Genomic DNA, 22777 nt, shown 5'->3' with positions numbered 1-22777 from the left:
TTCTTTTCATACAGATTGGACTTTTTTTTACAAGAAACTTCATATATTGATTTGTGATATATGTAACAGTACCACCATGATAAACCTGGTATGTTCTTCTAGATTGCACTATGCAACAGCAAAAACTCTTTGTATTTTACTTGTATAGACAGTAATAATTTCTACTATTTAATATATTTTCTCCATAATTTGGACAGATCAAGGAGGAATAATAAAAACACTATTGAACTATACATATAAGACTTATTGTGCCTTCTATCAATCAGATTCTACAGAAATCCTTGCCAAGAAAGACCCTACACAATAGTTACACAAAATGGCAGTGCTTGTTATTTTCTTTTATTTTTTAGCTTATACCTATTACTTGAATGTAAAAAAAAAAATCTGTCTAGATGAACTGGCAGCCACAAGAACATAAACAAGAAGAATAATAACATCTTTTATTAGATAGCTGTTGCTCAAGTAACAACTCCAAACTGACCTACTAACCCACTAACCTCAGAATATCCCTACAATCTACTATATGGGCATCCAAGAAAAAAAATCAAAGATTTTCCTCCCCACAAACACTGTGAAGGTGAATCGATTTATAGTGAAGGTACTGCATCCAAAGTAAAATGCCCAGGTCCACAGAACTAAAATGCACTAGGAAAATCAAGGCCCAAGTGATCTTTGGGAGCAAGCAAGCAAGGCCCAAGGGACCTCCGAGAGCAGGCAGAAAGGTCTTTGAGACTTCTAGGAACACGAAGTGACCTCTGGGGCAAGCAGGGCTTGAACAACTTCCAGAGCACTGAGCAATCTCCCACAGTTCCAAGTGACCTCTGGAAGCACAGAGTGACCTCCTGGAGCACTAAATGGCTATAACCATAGCCCTGATTCCACCTCAAGGAGCAATCATCTGAGCCTTGGACCCACGGGCACCTGGAGGAGTGATCACCAGATACACAGTCCCACCTATACCAATTGGAGGAAAAAATGGGTAGACAACAAGGTAGGAACACACTCAAGAACACAAAGAGCAACATGGCACCATCAAAAACTAGTGGCTCAATAACAACAAGACTTGAACACTCCAACAGAGATGAAGCAGAAGAAAATGACCTTAAAAATAACTTTAGGAAAATGTTTGAGGTCCTTAAAAAGGATATGAAGAATTTCCTCAGTAGTAGAAAAGAGAAACAAAAAATTTGGAAGAAAGCAACAAAACTTTTATACAAAAACAAAAACAAAAAGCAATCAAACAGGTAAAATAAATGATGCAAGAGGTGAAAACCAAAATAAAGTCAATAAAGAAAACACAAATCAAGGGAATCCTGGAAATGGAAGATATGGGTAAACAATCAAAAGCCACAAATGCAAGCATAAACAGCAAAATACAAGAGATGGGAGAGAGAATCTCAAGCACTGAAGATACAAAAAAGGAAATAGACTCATCGGTCAAAGAAAACATTAAATCTAACAAAAGCTTAACACAAAATATCCAGAAAATATGGGACACCATAGAAAGACCAAACTAAGAATAATAAGTATAGAAGGAGAAGTCCAACTCAATAGCACAGAAAATATATTTAAAAATCATAGAAGAAAACTTTTCCAATCTAAAGAAAGACATGCTATAGCCATACTGATGAATATTTTGCATATCACCATAGAACCTTCATCTGGCGATGGATGGAGATAGAGACAGAGACCCACACTGGAGCACTGGACTGAACTCCCAAAGTCCCAATGAGGAACAGAAGGAGGGAGAAGATGAGCAAGGAAGTCAGGACCAAGATGGGTGTACCCACCCACGGAGACAGTGGGGCTGATCTATTGGGAGCTCACCAAAGCCAGCTGGACTGTGACTGAAAAAGCAGGGGATAAAACCGGACTCTCTGAATATGGCGGACAATGAGGGCTGCTGAGAAGCTAAGGACAATGGTACTGGGTTTTGATCCTACTTCATGTTCTGGCTTTGTGGGAGCCTAGCCAGTTTGGATGTTCACCTTCCTAGACCAGGATGGAGGGGGGAGGACTTTGGACTTTCCACAGGGCAGGGAACCCTGACTGCTCTTCAGACTTGAGAGGGAGGGGGAGAGGAGTGGGGGGAGGGGGAGAGGAGCGGGGGACGGGGAGAGGAGTGGGGGGAGGGGGGGAGGAGTGGGAGGCTGGGAGGAGGCGGAAATTTTTTTTCTCAATTAAACAAAAAGATACAAGAAACGTACAGAACGCCAACAAGACTTGATCAAAAAAAGTCCTCTTGCCATATAATAATCAAAACACTAAACATATAGAACAAAGAAAAATATTAAGAGCTGCAAAAAAAAAAGGCCAAGTAACATATAAAGGCAGACCTATCATAATTACACCTGACGTCTCAAGAATGTCCAGGCCAAGCAATATGCAGACGTTGAGAGACCCTGAATGCAAACTCATACTACTATACCCAGCAAAGCATGATTTAACTAATACCTAGCCACAAATCCAGGCCTATGCAAAGTACTAGAGGGAAAACTCTAACCAAATGAAGTAAGTCTCAAACAAAAACATAGACAATAGATGAAGTCACAACAGCAAACTCCAAAAAGGGAAACTGCACACAATAACATTACCTACAACAGAAATTAAAATAAAAGGAGCTAGCAATCACTGGTCACAATATCCCTTAATATAAATGGAATCAGCATACCTATAAAAAAACACAGGCTAACAGAGTAGATACAAAAACAGAATTCATCCTCTGCTACATACAAGAAACACACTTTAACCACAAAGTCAGAGTAAAGGTTTGGTGAAAAATTTTTCAATAAAATGAACCTAAGAAACAAGCTAGTGTAACTATCCTCATATCTAACAAAAAAGACTTCAAACTAAAATCAATCAAAAGAGACAATGAAAGACATTTCATACTTGTAACAGGAAAAATCCATCAAAAAGAAATCTCAATTCTGAATACCTACAACCTAATTTCAACGGTACCTTCACATGTAGAAGAAACATTACTAAAACTTAAATCACAAATTAAGCCCCACACACCCCACTCTTACCACTGGACAGGTCTCCAATATAGAAACTTAACAGAGAAATAAGGGAACTAACAGATGTTATGACTCAAATGGACTTAACAGACATGTATAGAACATTCCATCTAAACATAAAGGAATATACCTTCTTCTAAGTACCTCATACTCGGTAACAAAATAAACCTCAACAGATACAAATAAAATTGGAAAACCCCATTTATCTTATATCTTATTGGATCACCATGTCTTAAAATTAGAATTCAACAGAAACACTAATTTCCGAAAGTTCACAAACATGTAGAAATTAAAGAACACTCACATGATTCACCAACGGGTCAAAGAAGAAATAAAAAAAGAAATTAAACACTTCCTAAAATTCAATAAAAATGACCACACAATATACCAAAACTTATAGGACACACCAAAAAAAAAAAAACCATTGTTAAGAGGAAAGTTCATAGCATTAAATGCCTACATAAAGAAGCTGGAAAAACCCCACACTAGTGACTTAACAGAATACCCGAAAGCTCTAGAACAAAAAGAAGCGAACTTGCCCAGGAAATCGATGACAGGAAATATTCAAATTGAGAGCTAAAATTAATAAACTAGATACAAGGAAAACAATACAAAGAATCAATGAGAAAAAAGTTGGTTCTTCAAGAAAATCAACAAAATAGATAAACCTTTATAGAAACCAAAAGGCAGAGAGAGAATAACCAAATTAACAAAATCAAGAAATGAAAAGAGGGACATAGCAACAGACATGGAGGAAATCGAAAGTGTCATCAGGTCCTACTTCAAAAGCTTATACTCCACAAAAGTGGAAAATTTAAAGGATACGGACAATTTTCAGGATAAATATCACTTACCAAAATTAAACCAAAATGAGATACACAAATTAAATAGACCTATAACTGCTAAGGAAATAGAAACAGCTAAAAAGTCTTCCAACCAAAAAAAAAAAAAAGCCCAGGAACAGATGGTTTCAGTGCAGAATTCTACAAGATTTTCAAAGAACCAATACTTCTCAAATTGTTCCATATAACAGAAACAGAAGGAACATTGCCAAACTCTTTTTATGAGGCTACAGTTACCCTGACACCTAAATTATACAAAGACATTACTATGAAAGAGAATTACAGACCAATCTCACCCATAAGCATTGATGCAAAAATATCAATAAAATATTTGCAAAATGAATTAAAGAACACATCAGAAAAATCATCCACCATGACCACATAGGCTTCACCCCAGAGATTCAGGGATGATTGTCTCATTAGATGATGAAAAAGCCTTTGACAAAATTCAACATCCCTTCCTGATAAAAGTCATGAAGAAAGCATGGATACAAGGAACATAACTAAACATAATAAAAGCAATATACAGAAAGTCAACAGCCAACATCAAATTAAAAGGAGAGAAACTCAAAGCAATCTCACTAAAATCAGGAACAAGACAAGGTTGTCCCCTCTCTCCATATCTATTCTATATAGTACTTGAAGTTCTAGCTAGAGCTATAAAACAACTAAAGGAGAACAAGGGAATACAAACTGGAAAAGAAGTCAAACGGTCACTATTTGTTGATGTATGATAAGTGACCGCAAAAATTCTACCAGGGAACTTATATAACTCATAAACACTTCAGTAATGTATCAGGATACAAGATTAATTCAAAAAACATAAATATCCCTCCTTTATACAGATGATAAACGAACTGAGAAAGAAATCAGAGAAACATCAAGATTCACAATAGCCACAAATAATGTACAATATCTTGGGGTAACACTAACCAAACAAATGAAAGACCTGTATGACAAGAACTTTAAAACTTTGAAGAAAGAAATTGAAGACATCAGAGAAATGGAAAGATCTCTCATGCGGTTGGATAGGTAGAACTAATAGTAAAAAGGACAATCCTACCAAAAACAATCTACAGATTCAATGCAATGCCCATCAAAATCCTAGAAAAAATCTTCACAGACCTCGAACAAATAATACTCAACTTCATATGGAAAAACAAACAAACAAAAAGCCCAGTATAGTCAAAACAATCATGTACAATAAACGAACTTCTGGAAGCATCACCATCCCTGGCTTCAAACTCTACTATAGCCCTACAGTAATGAAAACAGCCTGGTATTGGCATAAAAACAATAAAATCAAATTGAAGACTTAGATATCAATCCACACACCTACAAACACCTGACTTTTGATAAAGAAGCTAAAAATATAAAATGGGGGAAAGAAAGCTTATTCAACAAATGGTGCTGGCATAACTAGATATCAACACGTAGAAAAATGTTAACAGATACTTATATATTGCCATGCACAAAACTCAAATACAAATGGATGAAAGACCTCAACATAAAACCAAACATACTGAACTCACTGGCATAGGAGACCACTTCCTAAATATAACCCCAGCACCACAGACACTGAGAGCAACAATTAATAAATGGAACCTCCTGAAACTGAGAAGCTTCTATAAAGCAAAGGACATAACCAACAAGACAAAAACAGCCTACAGAATAGGAAAGATCTTCACCAGCCCCACAATGGACAGAGGACTGATCTCCAAAATACACAAAGAACTTAAGAAACAACATCAAAAGAGCAAATAATTCGAAAAAAAAATGGGATATAGACCTAAACAGAGAACTGTCAACAGACGAATCTCAAATGGCTGAAAGACACCTAAGGAAATGCTCAACATCCTTAACATCAGAGAAATGCAAACAAAAACAACTCTGAGATTCCATCTTAACACTTGTCAGAATGACCAAGATCAAAAACTCTGATGACAGTTTAGGTGAGAGAGGATGTGGGGTAAGGAAGACACTCCTCCTGTGGTGGAAGTGCAAACTTATACTGCCACTTTGGAACTCAGCATGGAGATTTCTCAGAAAATTATAAAACAATCTACCTCAAGACACAGCACTACCACTTTTGGGTCTATACCTTAAGGATATTCAATCATACCACAAAGACATATACTCAACTACATAGCAGCATTATTTGTAATGGCTAGAACATAGAAACAACCTAGATGCCCCTCAACTGAAGAATGGATAAAGATAATGTGGTATATTTACACGATGGAGTACTACTCAGTGGTAAAAAAGTAATGACATCTTGAAATTTGCAGGCAAATGGGCAAATCTAGAAAAAACTATATTGAGTGGTATAGGAAGTCCTTCTGTCTATTTGTTGCTTTCATTGGTTGAATAAAGAAACTGACTTGGTGTTTTGATAGGGCAGCACTTAGATAGGTAGAGTAGACTGAAGAAGGACAGACAGGCAGACGCCATGGTTCTCCTGCCTGAGGCAGACACTGGTTAGAATCTTTTCCAGTAAGCTACGACCTCGTGGTGATAACACAGATTTATCAGAAATGGGTTAAATCAAGATGTAAGAATCAGCCAATAAGAGGCTAGACACAATGGGCCAGACCGTGATTTAATTAATACAATTTCTGTGTGATTATTTCCGGTGTAAGCAAGCCGGGCAGCTGGGACCAAAAGCAGGCCCGCTCTCTCCTTGTTACAACTGAGTGAGGTACCCAGCCTCAAAAAGACAAATATATATGAATTCACTTGTAAGTGGCTTTTAGACACAAACCAAAGAAAAACCAGCCTACAGTCCACAACCCCAGAGAACCTAGACAACAAAGAGGATTCTAAGAGAGACATACATGGGTCTATATAGGAAGGAGAAAAGACAAGATCTCATGAATAAATTGGGAGCATGGGGACAACAGAAAAGGGTAGAAGAGGACAGGAGAGGAAGGGAGGGGAGCATAGAAAAATATATAGTTCAATAAAAACAATAAAAAATGCAATGGGTATATAAATAGCATCTCTGTACTAGGCAGGCTCTATGATCATCACATCTTAGTTACAACAAAGGATACATTTTAAATTTGGCTGATAGCTGGTGTTTTGTGGGACTCCTAACAGTGACAGTGGGTGCTTCTCTGACTCCTTTAGTTTGCTCTTAGAACTTTTTTCATTCTGTTGGGTTGCCTTGTCCAGGCTCAATATGAAGGCTTTTGTCTTGTCTTACTGTATGTTACTTTGTCATGTTTGGTTGTTGCTTGTTGGAGGTCTGCTCTTTCTAAAGAGAAACAAGAGGGGGAATGGATCTGGGGGAAAAGAGAGGTTATAAAGAATGGAGGGAGGAGAAACTGTGGTCAGGATGTACAGTTAAGAGAGAAGAATCTATTTTCAATTAAAAAAAAGAAAAACAAGACAGACAAGCTCAAGGCCATTTAATTTAGACGATTCTTCTTAGATGACTCTAGGCTATGTCAGGTTGACAGTTAAAGCTGACTATTACACTAGTTAATCCTTATTAAGTGCTCACTATGTGCTAGGCCCTATAAAATATATAATATGATACTATATATTAGTTCATTTAGTCAATTCAACAAAACCAATACTATAATTCCTATTTTATAGGCAAGTCTTACTTAAGGCGATATGCCTAGTTAATAGTGGCAACATTATCTATTAGTAGTGGCAACAAAGCCCAAGTTTCACTATCCCTCCAGGGGTTTCAGAGCCTGCATTCCATTATCTTTCAGCGGTATAGAGGGGAGCAACATACTAAGTGTCCTACTACAAATATAGCATGGTGAGCTTGGAAAATATCTGAAATCTAATCTACTCTAAAAAGACAATTGCTATGTGTAATTTAACTATGTTTGTACATACTTCCATCTTCCTGTTTACTCTTGACAGCAAAATCATTCCTTATACCTGAATAAAAGGATTTGTGTATAAGTGGACTTGACAGTGGCTATCCTAAAAAAAAAAATGGCACTGGACCTGTGGATGGTAACTTTATTTTCTAAAGGGGGTATAGTTGTTTTAGAAGTAATTGCCTAAAGGATTTGCAATGAGATCATCCAGACTTATTAGAATGGACCTTAATCCAATTAAAGAATTAAAATAGACACAAAGGAGAAAAATACAACAGGAAGAAGAAATGTGACCACAGAAATATAGATTGGAGTAATAATAATGTAGTTAACTAGCAAAGGTACACCAGGTATCACCAAAGTTGTAAGAGGGAACAAACTGAATTTTCTCCAGAACCTTGGAATGAAGCCAAATCTGCTGATACCTTGATTTCAGACTTTGGGTCTCAAGAACTATGAAATAATACCTTTTTATTGTTTTACAGCATCATGTTTGTGGTGATTTATTATAGCATACATTGAAAATTAACATACGGATGGGCAGTGGTGGCACACGCCTTTAATCACAGCACTCAGGAGGCAGAGGCAGGTGGATCTCAGTGAGTTTGAGGCCAGCCTGGTCGACAAGAGATAGTTCCGGGACAGGCACCAAAGCCACAAAGAAATCTTGTCTCAAAAAACCAAAGAAAGAAAGAGGGAGAGGGGAGAGAGAGAGAGAGAGAAAGAGAGAGAATTAACATACTACATACTATCTATCTGTAATAAATTCTTGAAGAATTGTGTGTTCTGTGCCTTTGAGCTCTTCCCTCTGTAAACTCTGAGTGATAGCCACGAATATGTGGATTAAATAGGAGTAACATATAGAAATGACAAAGCTGTTCTACAACATGGAATGTGCATTGTGGCACATGCCTGTAATTCAAGTGCTACAAGGCTGTGGAGGAAGAATTACAAGTTCAAAGTCAGCCTGGGCTACATAGTGTGTTCAAGAACAGCCTGAGGTTCACAGTGCAATTGTTCCTCCCAAAGCCGAGAGCTGAAAGTGTAGTGGCAGAGTGCTTGCCTAGCACATGGTAGACTCCTACATCAGTTCTCCTACTGCTCGGTATGTGCCTGCCACCCTAATGCTTTCATATATGAATACATGTAAGCTTCTTGACTAAAACATCCATCTTGCCTTTTTCAAGGGGCTCAGTGCCTTTAGAGTAACTCCAATGTCCTCCTTAGCTAAGGGAGGTAAAGTTGCCACTCAGTTTTTCATCTTTTAGTCATGTTTTCTTCTCTCTGTACTTACCAAGAGGAGAATCCAATGTGTTCAGTTATATAACCAATAACCAAATTAACAATAAATATGATCCCTGTCCACATGTCACGTCAAGTGAATTACTACATTATCATGTAATTAGTACTTTAAGAGTAACAAAACAGGATTTAGTATAAGTTCCTAAAAGGAACAAATAACTCAGAGGTAATTGTAATAAAATCTGGAAAAATAAGTCAAATAAATTTTCTGTGATTTCATTATAAAATAAGCAAATGAAAATAAATAAAGTCTGTAATAAATAATCATTACATTCTCATTTAAAAGAGTTTCTTCATGATCATAATGCATACTTTTTATAAGATGCTTATATTTACTTGGAATTGTGATATATACATTTTGTGTAAATTATCTTATAGAATCTAAAATCTTATTAAAGTAATTATATACTATTTATATGATGTACTCAGAGAATTCACATATTTTGTATATTTTACATATGGTTATAAATATTTACGTATTTATATTATATATAATATGCCATTATTTCATCAGTTCTATAAATGGAGAATTAGACTTCAGGGAACAAATATTAGGTCTAAAACCCATAGCTAATAAGAGGCAATTTTGGTTTGGTTTGGTTCTGTGGTATGTGTGTTCCATGTATGTGTTCATGTGGCTATGCATACATGTATGTATAAGTGTGTGTGCACATAGAGACTAAACATTGAAGTTTACTGCTCTCTACTTGTCTTATTTTTTGAGACAGTATTTTTGATCCTGAAATTCATCAATTTGAGTAGTAAATTCAACCAATAAGCTGTAAGGATCTTCTTGTCTCCAAAACCCCAGCATTAGATTACAGACATACACTGCCATATCCAGCTTTATACATGGGTACTGGGGATCTGAATTCAGGTCCTCTTTTCATGATTGTGTGTTATCTCCCCAGACACTACACTAAGGTTTTAACCAGAACTTCAGACTTGATACACAAAATTTTAATTGGCAAAATTCTACAAAAAAAAGTATTTTTAGATAAGCATTTGTTAAATAAATATGCACTTCTGAGTGGGCTAGGCAAAGTAACAGTCTCAAAGGAATCACCCTTCACCAGTGGACCTTAAATGTGGGTGGAGCATAGGTTAGTACCAAGATAAGTGGCAAAAGTGCCTGGTATACAGGGCTATTTTGACATAGTTGCATTTTTACTAACCAGTACCTTTTTCTATTACTGAAAATACCCTCTTTAGTAACTTCAGTTTCTGTTCAGTTAGTCCAAAAGTCTCATTTACATGGCTACTCTGAGAAATAAATAGCAATAAAACACATGGCAACTTTAATATTATTCCCAATTCACTGAAAGCAACATAAAAGGCCTGAAAATTGCAAGGCATAACAAGCTGTAGTTTGTAATAAATCCTATTATTGTTAATCATCTTTACTTAAATCTATCTTTGTAAGTTTGGTTTCTTGTAAATTTTATTTTTAATGCCAAAGTCAATACAAGTGTATTTTATTACAGTGTATTATTGGCAACTTTATCATATTTGCAGAATGGTTAAAACTGTGAAGTCACAGAACATACAGGTTCCCAACTGAGGCTAAACTAGGGGATGGTCTTCTGTGTTGTCAAAATGTAAACAATCATTCTGTGCTTGACATATTTACTTTCACATCTGCCACATTTTTGTGTTTAACTGGTGGTTTTGCTATTTACAATGGATCATAAGCATAGTGTGTAATTGCTGTCTGGTGTTCTTAAGTTCCAGGAGGTGTGAGAACTTTGTAGGGAAGACACAGCTGGTAGATAAATCCCCTCTCGATCAGCTGGAGTGCAGTGGGCAGTGACTGCAACGGAGAGGAATTAATAACACACTTTCAGAGAAACGGAAAAGTCTTTCTGCAGTCTACCTAAATATGCTAGAATAACTTCCACAGTACATGATGAGGCTATAAAATGCTTCAAAATTGGTAGATTTATGTTTTTGAGAGGTGATCACCTGTTTTATAAAAGTGTATCAAACAGCATTGTGCTAAGACTGAGAGCCAAAAAAAAAATTATTCTCACATTAATACATAGCACCAAGGGTTGGGAAATACCACACTACTCTCAGCAACTATTGATTATAAGGAAAGATATATGGTTGATTATTTAATTATATTTGATGCATTATTATATATTAAATAATATGTTATTAAGTAAAAACACATATAAAGCAGGCTAAGTATTAGTCCATTGATAAAAATGTGACCTGAAGTTGATAAAAATGTAGCTTTTTCTCCCTCAGAAATAAAGATGTGGTATTCACAACTGCAGAAGATGCACCTACTACACTGTAACAGTTAATGAGATAATAAACCTAAAACAGCAAAAAAAAAAAAAGAAGCCCTCTCTTGTTGATACCGACTTTCAAGCATTCTTCCTAATTTCCAAAGGAACATTAATCACCACCAACAGAAATGTCAAAAGTTTTCAAAATGTAAGAAAGCTAACTAATCTAGAATAAAAAGGGATATTATAATTAGAACTTTCCAAATTTCAAGAAACTGTGAAGAATACTAAAAGATGAAAGCTTGAAAAACATTTTGCTAGCTGAGCTTAAGGTAAGACATTCAAAAAATTTTGAGACATGTTTCCATTCTGTCATAAAAGCACTTACTATATATGATGGTAGTGACTTCAACATTACAATGTCAACTGTTTCTCTCAACTCAAAAATAAAGTGGTGGCACATGTCTTTAATCCCAGCACTTGGGAGGCAGAGGCAGGCAGATCTCTGTAAGTTCGAGGCCATTCTGGTCTACAAGAGCTAGTTCCAAAGCTAAAGAGAAACCCTGTCTTGAAAAACCAAAATAATAATAATAATAAAGATTAACTGAAATCTATTAAGCTACATTTCAAATAAAGGAAGCTTTACTCTTCTACAGTAATTTCACATTCACAACATATTCAAAATACCTGGTTCACTACTCAGAAAATTCTACAATATACTATTTTTCAATTCATTTCTGATCACTTACCATCTCAAATCCCACACCCAAATCACACTGTTCTGTCCATTGTCTCTATAATTGATTGTGTTTGTCCTAACTTGCATGTTTTTCTCATAGAATTTCCCTGATGATCTTGTTTTCTTTCTATCAATATGATTGATGAAGCAGTAATCAAAACTACCTTAGAGAAAAAAGGGTTTATTTGACTTACACTTCATACTTTTTCACTGAGGGAAGCTAAGACAGGAACTTGAGGCAGGAACCTGCAGTTATAAACGAAGCACAGAGCCATGAAGAGGTGGTATTTGTTGACTGTTGTTTCTATCTTGCTCTGTTTCTCTTATTATATACCCTAAAACCATTTATGCATGGATAGCAGTAAGCAGGGCACTCTCATATTTACCATCAGTCAAGGAAATGCTCCCCCACAGACTTGCCTACATTTTCTCAATTGAGTTTCCCTTTCCCTAGGCAACACTAGCATGTGTCAAGTTGTCAAAAACCTAACCAGTGCACTTAATAGGGAATAAATGTCCTAGCCTTTTCTTTCAAATGACTATGTTCAAGTTATCTAAACTATTCAATCATTAGTGACTATAACATAAAGGCTCCAAGAATATAACAACAAACTAACTCCATTACATTCTAATGGAAAGTAATATAGAATTAATAGACGATCTTAAAAAAAATGGAGAGAAATAATCATGGGACTAGAAAGTGCTGAGGTCAGAGTGAGGACTGGTGTTTGACACACACGATCAAGACAATCCTTTGTACATTTGAACAGACAAGGAACTGGAGCCTAGCCACACAGTAATCTCAATGAAGAAATTTAAAGAAGGAGTTAATGAAAAACTCTTTATATAAACTCTATTCTGTCTTCTCAAAGCAGTACAGTGAGGCCAGTGAGAATAAGAACAGTAAGAAGCAGGCCAGAAATGGAGGGGGGGGGTGAAGTAGGAGGCAGATGGCCAACCAGAGAGCCTTGTAGTCCATTGGTAAAACTATGATTTTCAGTCTGGGAGGCTAAATCACATGAGAATCCATGGGAAGGTTTTGAGCTGAAGAGTCACATTGTTTATAATAGCTTAAAAATTCTGAGATTATGCAAATGGGAATATTATCTAATATTTAACTAAATTTGTATATGATCCATATAAAGTAATGACTATAAACAAAAAGTTTGCTACTTTCCACAGAGAAAGGCTGTAGTTATTATCATTATTACTACATATATATGGGTCCATTTCTGATATATCATCCTCTAGTTTTATATTAAATGTCAAGATAATTTAGTTCATCTTAGATCTTTGAAGACATCAATATATTTTCTCCAAATTAATTTTCAATACTAAATCTTGAGTTCTCTTTCTTATTCATGACAATGCTAATATTATACCTGCCAGTGTAGCTAAGACTACGTCTGATTATCAAAAGATAGCAGTAAGAAAATATGCAAGTCATAGACTAGAAATATTCACTACACATGTATATGACAATACACTGCTATCCAGAACAAACAATAAATGCTTGCAATTTATCAAAGAAAGAAAAAATAGTACTACCACTCAACAACAATAACAAAAAAAATGAAACAAAACCAGACAAGGAATTTGACAGACACCTTACAAATGGGATCTGTGAAAAGATGATCATCACTAGTCACCAGAAAAGCGCAATCATAATGAATTCAAATGCAATGTGGAGTGCTGAATTGGATTTTTTTAAAAAAAAAATAAAGGAGCATTAATGTGAAAACTCTAATAAAATCTGTACATTAGTTAATAGTATTGTAAGAATGTTAATTTATTGGTTTTGGTCAGATGATAACATTAGGGGAAGCTATGAGATGGGAATTTAACTGTAAATTCAAAATAACTCTCAAATAAAAAGCATAAAAACATAATGAGATACCTATACATACACACTAGGCTTCTAATATGGGAAGAGTTAATGTTGGAGGAGTTGTGGAACAATCGCACTCTCAGATGGTAGTAAGAATGTAAACAGAGAAAGCTACTTGGAAAAATAGTTCCACAGTTTCTTAAACATTAAAAAAAAAACACCTTCTGCTCTTTTACTCAGCAGCCAAATGGTACTATTGATTTACATGCCATTTAATTGAATTATGTAAGTACAATCATCAATGTACTGACACATAATGCTAGAGAAAAAATATACCTGCACCTTGGTAGGGATACTGCTCAACCCAGGGAAAGAAATGCATGCATCTATGCAAGAATAGCTGACTCTCAGAATGCATGATACCTGCTGCAGGTGTCAGTCATTACAGCTCTCTCGGGCCAACACAACATCATTTAACCCAAATCAGTTGAAAGGGATTGGAAACTTCTGTTTAAAAACAAAACAGACAAAAAATCCCTTAGGAAATGGTCACAGGAGCTTTATTCATCACAGCAAAGACTCTAAGTGATTCATATATCGAATAACAAGACTGCGGAATACTTTAAATACTGTGATTCATTCATGTATTATAATAGTACTCAGCAATAAAATGGAATGAATTCTTTATATTAATAACAGCACAGAAAAGCCTCAAGTCATTATTCTGAGTGAAAGAAGCCAGGTACATATAGCAATACTATAAGACTATGTTTACATGAAGTTTTCAAATAGTCAAATTTAATCAGCAGTGATAAAACTCCACCATCGGTTGTTTGGAGGTGGGCACTGAGAAGGAATAGACGATGATGGCTGAAGCTAAGGTGTTGGGTTTAATGGGGTTGGTATACTAAAAGGTTAACCATTTGTGAAAACAGATCAAATCCACACTTGAGATCTTCATATTTCACTGCATATAAATTATAGCTTCAAAATAGTGTTTTAAAAACTTAATGTGTGCATATTCCTTCCTTTTATTTTCTGCTCCTAAATAATGTCCATACTTCAAAAAGACACTTTCCAATCTAAACTCAATGCAACACTTTAAAAGCCTTTGATTAGAAACCTTGTTAAAAATTTTTGAAAGTCCAATATGGTTATATCTACTTGTTTCTTCAAAGTAGCTGCAAATCTATATTTATAAACAGGAGAATAAGGGAAATACAGCACTGCCACAATTGTATTTTATACTTTGGCACATTTTTTACACACAATTTAAGAATATACAAATAGCCCTCTTATCTTAAGGAATCCTAAGTGTTTTACAAACCTTCAAAACACATTTTTAAACTATTTACTATTTTATAGAGGGAACATTTCATGAACACTAAAGTACAACCACATCTGGCCTGCAACATGGCAGCTGTTTAACAGTCATGACACCTCACAAAAGTTTAGGACAGGAAGTGAAGAATTCTGCAGCCAACTGAGGCGAAGATGAGGAAGGCTGCAGAAGCAGAAGGCAGCAATGGCTGGTGTTGGAGCACAGCCAGCATGATGTGGTTAACACATCTTTCGTAATGAAAAGCACAAGTGTCATTAGTGGTCAGAGCCTCATCTCACAGAAGGCGTGTTGCACAGCACAGTGACTTTTCCCTTCCATCATGGGCAGTAGTTTATTTATAATACAGCAGGAAGCATGTTCCCACCAGCCCCATCTACCCAAAGCACTCTTGCTTGAGAGCTCCATTGCAGGTACTACAAGGCAAACAAGCTTAACTGGGCTGAAATTTGGCAGCATCTTTATTCTGATGTTAGAGGTCAAGCTAGCATTTAGTTGAGTATATTTCATCACAGCCAAACAGAACAGAGAAAGTTATGAAGTAAGTCAAAAGACTAGACACACACTGTCATTCAAACATTTTCCTTTAGATATTTTTTGAAAACTTTGTTTTACAAATTTAATCAAAGTTTTAAATGATATTTTTCTGCCATTGTTTTAAAGCATCTATCTGATAAAGAAACTTCTGCTAGCTTGCATTTAGCCTAGAAGAAAATTCTAAATATAGAAGAAATAAGAGAAAACTACAGATTCTTCACACTGTTTTGGTCAGTTCTGTCTGCCTAGAAAAGCTTTTTTTAGAAAGGGCATGACTGTGCCTGTACACAATCATCACACTACAGCTTCACCTCCTTGGAAACACAGATCATCCTTTATTTTCATCTAAACTGTTCTGGATGCTAGACCTCAAATCATTTTTACCAAAGAAACGAATGAGCGCTCACAGCCTTCTGAAAGTAATTCCCCCAACAATCTCAGAATTATATAAGAATATGTGCCTTGCATTTCAATGTTTCCCTGTTGATAGTCATGTACTATTTAAAGTCCAGGTACAGATAACCCAGTAGTTAAATGTTCCATACTATAATAAGATGCACATCTATTCAAAAGATGCAGTATGACCTTTGGTGGGGCTGTTGTGGCTGTTTCTGGATACCAATGGATACTAAAGCAACACCAGCCTGGTAAACTTACTATCAAAGAAGTTTAGTTCCCTTCACTTCTGCCCAAAAGACAAATCAAATCAAGGATGGAATTCTAATTAAGGCTGAAATTACAATTATCTATGATTGGATCCAAATACATATGAGGGAAGAGTGTTTGAACATTATTGAGATGGGAGAAATGTTGAAAAGTAGTTACATTAAATGTCCATATCAGCAGGTGAAAAACATACCATTCATTGGCTACATGATACACCTTCTATTTTACATAGGACTTAAGGGAAGAGATAGGAAGATCACTAAGAAGCAATCTATCATAGTAGACATTAAATATATGAAAGAAAAATGAGATGTTCAAGCAATTTTGGCTTTGGAAACCCAAATTCAACAAATATTTGTGGAAATTACTATGTGCCAGACACTATACTCTGAAATTTAAAGTATTTCCATTTATTTGATTTGTCTAACAGCCTTATAAAGACAATTGTATATATACTCTTAACATTTATAGATGAGGAATCAAGAGTTGGACAGGAAAAGTAATTCATGTGATGGCCAGTAGAAGTCCTCTGAGTTCAAAGCTCTTATTTTTCTTTCTGTATATCAATGGTTCTCAGCCTTCCTAATGCTAAAACCCTTTAATTCAGTCAGTTCCTTATGTTGTACTGATCACCAACCATAAGATTATTTCATCATTACTGCATAATTTTAATTTTGCTACAATTATGAATGATAATGTAAATATCTGGCATACGGATTATCTGATATGTGACCCATAGATGGAGAACCACTGCTGTATATCATGTTGCCAGTCTATTCTGATGTAATTTTGTTGGAAGTTACATGTACTAACACTTGAAAGTTATAATCTAGAATGATATGGGGAAAGTATTTTGGCTAATCAGGTTAAACTCTATTTATTTTCAGGGAGAAAAGCCCAAACAAAAGATTATTTCAGTAAGTAATAAAGAATTACACAGGAAAAAAATAAATAGCACTATGATGATAGGCTTGTTAAATCAGTGAAAGATTCCACAATTATTCAGGAATTCTCTCCTATATTCTCTCTCCTTCCTTCCCTTTTTCCCTTTCCTTCTTTCTTTCCCTCCCATTTAGACCAGGTTAACTCATAATTCTCCTGTTTCATTCTTTCAAATAGTGAACTTATGTTAGTTTCTCTTTCTTGTTCTCTTAACAGAGAGAAGTATCTACAGCTCTGTGTATGATATAAACACACTTATTTTAAGGATGATATCTGGCAGGTGATATTGTGGGTTGATTGGTGGAATGAGAATAAACAGGTAGGTCGATACAGCAATGCAACAAAGAAATGCCAACAAGGATAGACCAGGGAAGAAAGGGTCTCTTAAAAAATCCTTGGCTCACAGTGGCCACTACTCAGTAAATGTTTCTAGCAGACAGGGAAGGGAAGGAGAATGCAAGAATGAAAAGAATCTTGAAAACTTATTAACTCACTGACTTTGGAAAACAGGAAAAAATTGTTTCAAATATTATTTCAATGTTAGATTCCAGACAACCGTGTTAATAGTACAACCAGTAATAGAAAGAATTTAAGAACCAGGAAATTTATAAGAAAGAAAAATATAATAAAGTACACAGGACTGAAGCCAACTCAAAAGACTCCATAAAGACATTTAGGAGAAAATTACCCAGAAGTAATATCAGTCTTGAAGTTTATATTTAACTATCACCTTCCCCTATCCAGAATTGCAAACAAGTAGAGAACAATCACCAAAGAAAATAGCATGACCCCAAGACTAAGAACCAGATAGAGATATAAAATAAGATGAACACTCAGAGGGGCAAAACATTATCTAATGCTGCATCAGTTTAGATCCAGAAGACCACAGCATGAAAAGACATCTGAATTTGACAACTAGGAAGACATAGAGACTTTCAAGAGTTTAGGCTCAAACAAGTAATGGAAGGAAGGACTATTTCTGACAGCTAAAGGGAGTGTGAGTTGAGAGTATGTAACAGATTCTCATTTAAAGGACTGCAGTACAAGATGAAAGAACTAAGACTTGACAACGCGTGTCTGAGAGAATGTAGCTTTCTCAATTATTGCATTTGCATCTTTATAGCAAAATTCTCTTGTACAACATCATTATGTTATAATCTGAATGTGCCATAGGTGAAATCCTGTCTCTTGTTTCTGTGCATTGTATAGGATATTGGTCTCAACACACCAGAGAAAGCATATGAGCACTAACCTTGTTCACACCACTATCTGTGTTATTACAGGACTGCACTGTAATCTGAACTAATAAAACTAATGTTGCTTCATTGGGATTTTAATACATTTGTTACTTGAAATAAATCAACTCATTTTTCTAATCACTCTCTATTGACAATTTTACTAATTTGGTGAGATTATGATGTTGGAGTGTGAAAACATGTTGAAATCAGCTTTATGTCTAAATCCAGATGTTTAAACATGTTACAACACTACAGAGTGTGATGATTTATATTCTCTCATGCAGGTCATAGCATATGGCTTGGAGAACACTTAGGAAAAGTGGGTTCATGTGCTCACATTTCACTGCTGGAACTATTGACTCTTAATTTGACTAAATTTACCATTGAAGTTTGATGGACTTACACAAAACTCCATTCTTCACGTCGTATTAAACTCTGCACCTAAATGCTTCCACTGTGCAGACCTAGTGCTATCAACAAGGAATTCTCAAGTGTACAGCCATTTAAACAGTTTAGGTTATGATTACATGGACATTTTAAATCTGAGTCAGTAAAAGAAATAAAGACACAATAGACCTGATGTGGGTCTTTCCCCTCTCAATTAGGAAAAACTGCTGAGAGGAATGCTACTTTGGAACTAACGAATTGGTACGCAGGCAAGGAAATGGACAGTCAACCCAAATCATAAGTGTTTCAAATAGCCTTCCTGAGGGCACAATTGCTGATTATTATTTAGGAACAATATCGATATAAATTGAAGAAAACATGACACAAATTTAAATTTCAAAATTCTGAAAGTTATATTCCTACAAGTTACAGCTACAGTGCCTTGTGGGAATGGCTATAGAGGAGCCTTGATCAAGAGTCATCAAACATTATGTGAACAATGCCACAGTAAATATTTTATGTCTTATAGGGCATATGGCCCCTGTGACAATAATTAAAGCCTGCTACTGTAATGCAAAAGCAGCCACAAAGACTATTCAACAGAATGAACATGGCTGTGCTCCAATAAACATTATTTATAAATCAAGATGGCAAAAGGAATTATTCAACAATAAAACCACACAAATGATGAAGTATATCTAAGGGACATGGGAACCATAAGAGCTCTGTCTCATCAAAGCTGAGATGTTGAACAAAGATGTACATAGAGCAATATTTACTGTGTTAAAATATAAAATAAGCATCATAGACCATAAAGATATTGTTAGGTAATTATAAATGTGAAGGAGCTAAATCTCTCATGTATAATAATAAAAATAACTTATGTAACAAATTCATCCCCAAGGAAGTAGATGGTGGCACACGCCTTTAATCCCAGCACTCGGAAGGCAGAGGCAGGCGGATCTCTGTGAGTTCGAGACCACCCTGGTCTACAGAGCTAGTTCCAGGACAGGCTCCAAAGCCACAGAGAAACCCTGTCTCGAAAAAACCAAAAAAAAAAAAAAAGGAAGTAGATAATAACTCTTTACTTCTAAGTGTGGTGTACATGGCACTTCCTTCTAAAAAGTACAAGACAAGATGGTGTCTTAGTTAGGGTTTCTATTGTTGTGAAGAGACATCATGACCATGGCAACTCCTATAAAGGAAAGCATTTAATTAGGACTATCTTACAGGTCACAGGTTAAGTTCATTATCATCATGGATGGTGGCGTGCAGACAGACATACAGCTGAATGAAGAAGGAGTTACGAGTTCTATACCTTGATTACAGGCAACAGGAAGTTAACTGTCTGTATCACTGGGCATGGCTTGAGCCTCAGGCCCACCTCCAAAGTGACACATTTCTCCAACAATGCCACACCTATTTCAATAAGACCACACCTCCTAATAGTGCTACTCTCTGTAGGTCAAGCTTCAAACATGAGTCTATAAGGACCATACCTACGGTTCACAGAGGGGAAGAAACTACCACAGAAGGGGAAGAAAAAAAGCAAGTTTACAAGTGAAGAAATCCAGCAAAGAGTACCAAATCCAAGGTGATAAAAACAAATTTTAACAGTGATATACCAAAGTAACATCATAGAGTCTTTATATGACTTAACAGCAATGACCTTTACCCTCTGAAAATTTATAACTCTAGTTTAAATATGAGGTAAATGTCAAAATAATACCAGTATATAGATGTCCTATAAAATAACAGTCTAATACTCAAAACTGTCAAGAGACTGATAAGCGAATAGTCAAGAAGAGGCATGACAACTCAGTGATGCATATCGTGCTAGACACACTCCAGAAAAATAGCACTTATAAAAACTAAGAAATTAAGAATATTTATATGCTTTAAATAACTTTTAGGTTGAAATTTTGTTCAAGTGAAAAGTAAAATTTGTATATATTCATCATAACCTATGTTAAAATATACATATCTTTTGTGAAATGTCTCAGTTGGGTTAATTAATATGAGGTGAGAACACTTAACATCTATTTTCTTAGTAATTTTCAAAATAAATAACATTGTTATTAACAATACAAACCATGTATAAATGAGATCTCTTTAACTTGTGCCTCCTGATTGAAATTCTGTATACTTTAACCCATACTTCTCACCATGTTCAGCATCTGGTGACCACCATCCTAATCTGTACTTCACTAAATTCAATTTTCCCAGAGACTACACATGAAATCATGTGATATTTTTGTTTATTTTTATTTGGGTTTTGTGTGTTTTGTTCTGTTGGTTGACAGGTTAGCCTTTATTTTGATATACTTCATAAACATCCTCAGCAAAAAAGGATAAATTGTCCTTTTTTTCTAAGTCTGAATAGGATTTTCTTGTGCCAATACATCATATTTTTTATCTATCCTTTATAAATATTTAGTTAATTCTATATGTTAGTTATTGTGAGTATTCTACAATAAACACGAATGGCCCACTGATTCCACTTTCTTTCAATTACACTCAGCACTGGATCTGCTGGATCATACTGCTGTTCTTAGTTTTTGTTTACTTGGGTGTGGTGTTTTGTTTTGTTGTTGGGGGTAAGATACCATGTTACTTACTATAATGGATATAATACACTGATTTACATGCTCACCAGTATACTGTGTTGAGTTCCTTTCTCTGTACATCTTTTTAAAAATAATGCATTCTAATGTGTATGGGGTGATATTTAATTGTGGTTTTAATTTGTACTTATATGATAGTTAGGGATGGTAAGCATTTTTTCTTTGTCTGTCATTAACTACAGTAACTATGCATCGTTAGATCTCTTGACTTAAATTTGCTAGCTGAAATTCTGTGTACTTTAACCTGTTGGTTCACAACACTATCAGTCCTGGCAACTGCTTTTTTACTCAAAACTCCCATGAGTTCAACTTTTTAGATTCCACACATATACATATGAAATCATGCGGTTGTTAGGCATCTACTTTCAAAAAAAAAGTTTATTTGCTTGTTCTATTTTTTTCTCATTTCCAATCTTTATTTATTCCATTTTGACAATGTGTGTATATGGTGTGTGTGTGGTAAAGGGTATATTTTTATTCTTTCCTGTGTCCTGAATACTTCTGGCAGAAATTAATTCATGAATATAAGATGATTCTAGCATCTATGTTCTTTTTTTAAAAAAATTTTATTGAGAAAAAGAAAAAAAGTTTCCGCCTCCTCCCAGCCTCCCATTTCCCTCCCCCTCCTCCTACTCTTCTCCCCCTCCCCCCACTCTTCTCCCCCTCCCTCTCCAGTCCAAAGAGCAGTCAGGGTTCCCTGCCCTGTGGAAAGTCCAAGGTCCTCCCCCCCTCCGTCCATGTCTAGGAAGGTGAACATCCAAACTGGCTAGGCTCCCACAAAGCCAGAACATGAAGTAGGATCAAAACCCCCGTGCCATTATCCTTGGCTTCTCATCAGCCCTCATTGTTCGCCATGTTCAGAGAGTCCGGTTTTATCCAATGCTTTTTCAGTCACAGACCAGCTGGCCTTGGTGAGCTCCCAATAGATCAGCCCCACGGTTTCAGTGGGTGGGTGCACCCCTCGTGGAAGTCCAAAAGGATCAAAGACCTCAATATCAGTCCGAACACACTGAACCTGATAGAAGAGAAAGTGGGAAGTACCCTACAACAGATGGGCACAGAGGATCGCTTCCTATGTATAACCCCAGCAGCATAGACATTAAGGGCAACATTGAATAAATGGGACCTACTAAAACTGAGAAGCTTCTGTAAAGCAAAGGACACTGTCACTAAGACAAAAAGGCAACCTACTGATTGGGAGAAGATCTTCACCAACCCCGCAACAGACAAAGGTCTG

Source organism: Microtus oregoni, unplaced genomic scaffold (assembly GCF_018167655.1).
Source record: "Microtus oregoni isolate MIOR12 unplaced genomic scaffold, Mior012 000012F_ref0000307, whole genome shotgun sequence".
NCBI lineage: Eukaryota > Metazoa > Chordata > Mammalia > Rodentia > Cricetidae > Microtus > Microtus oregoni.
Note: the sequence above shows the minus strand (reverse complement) of the source record.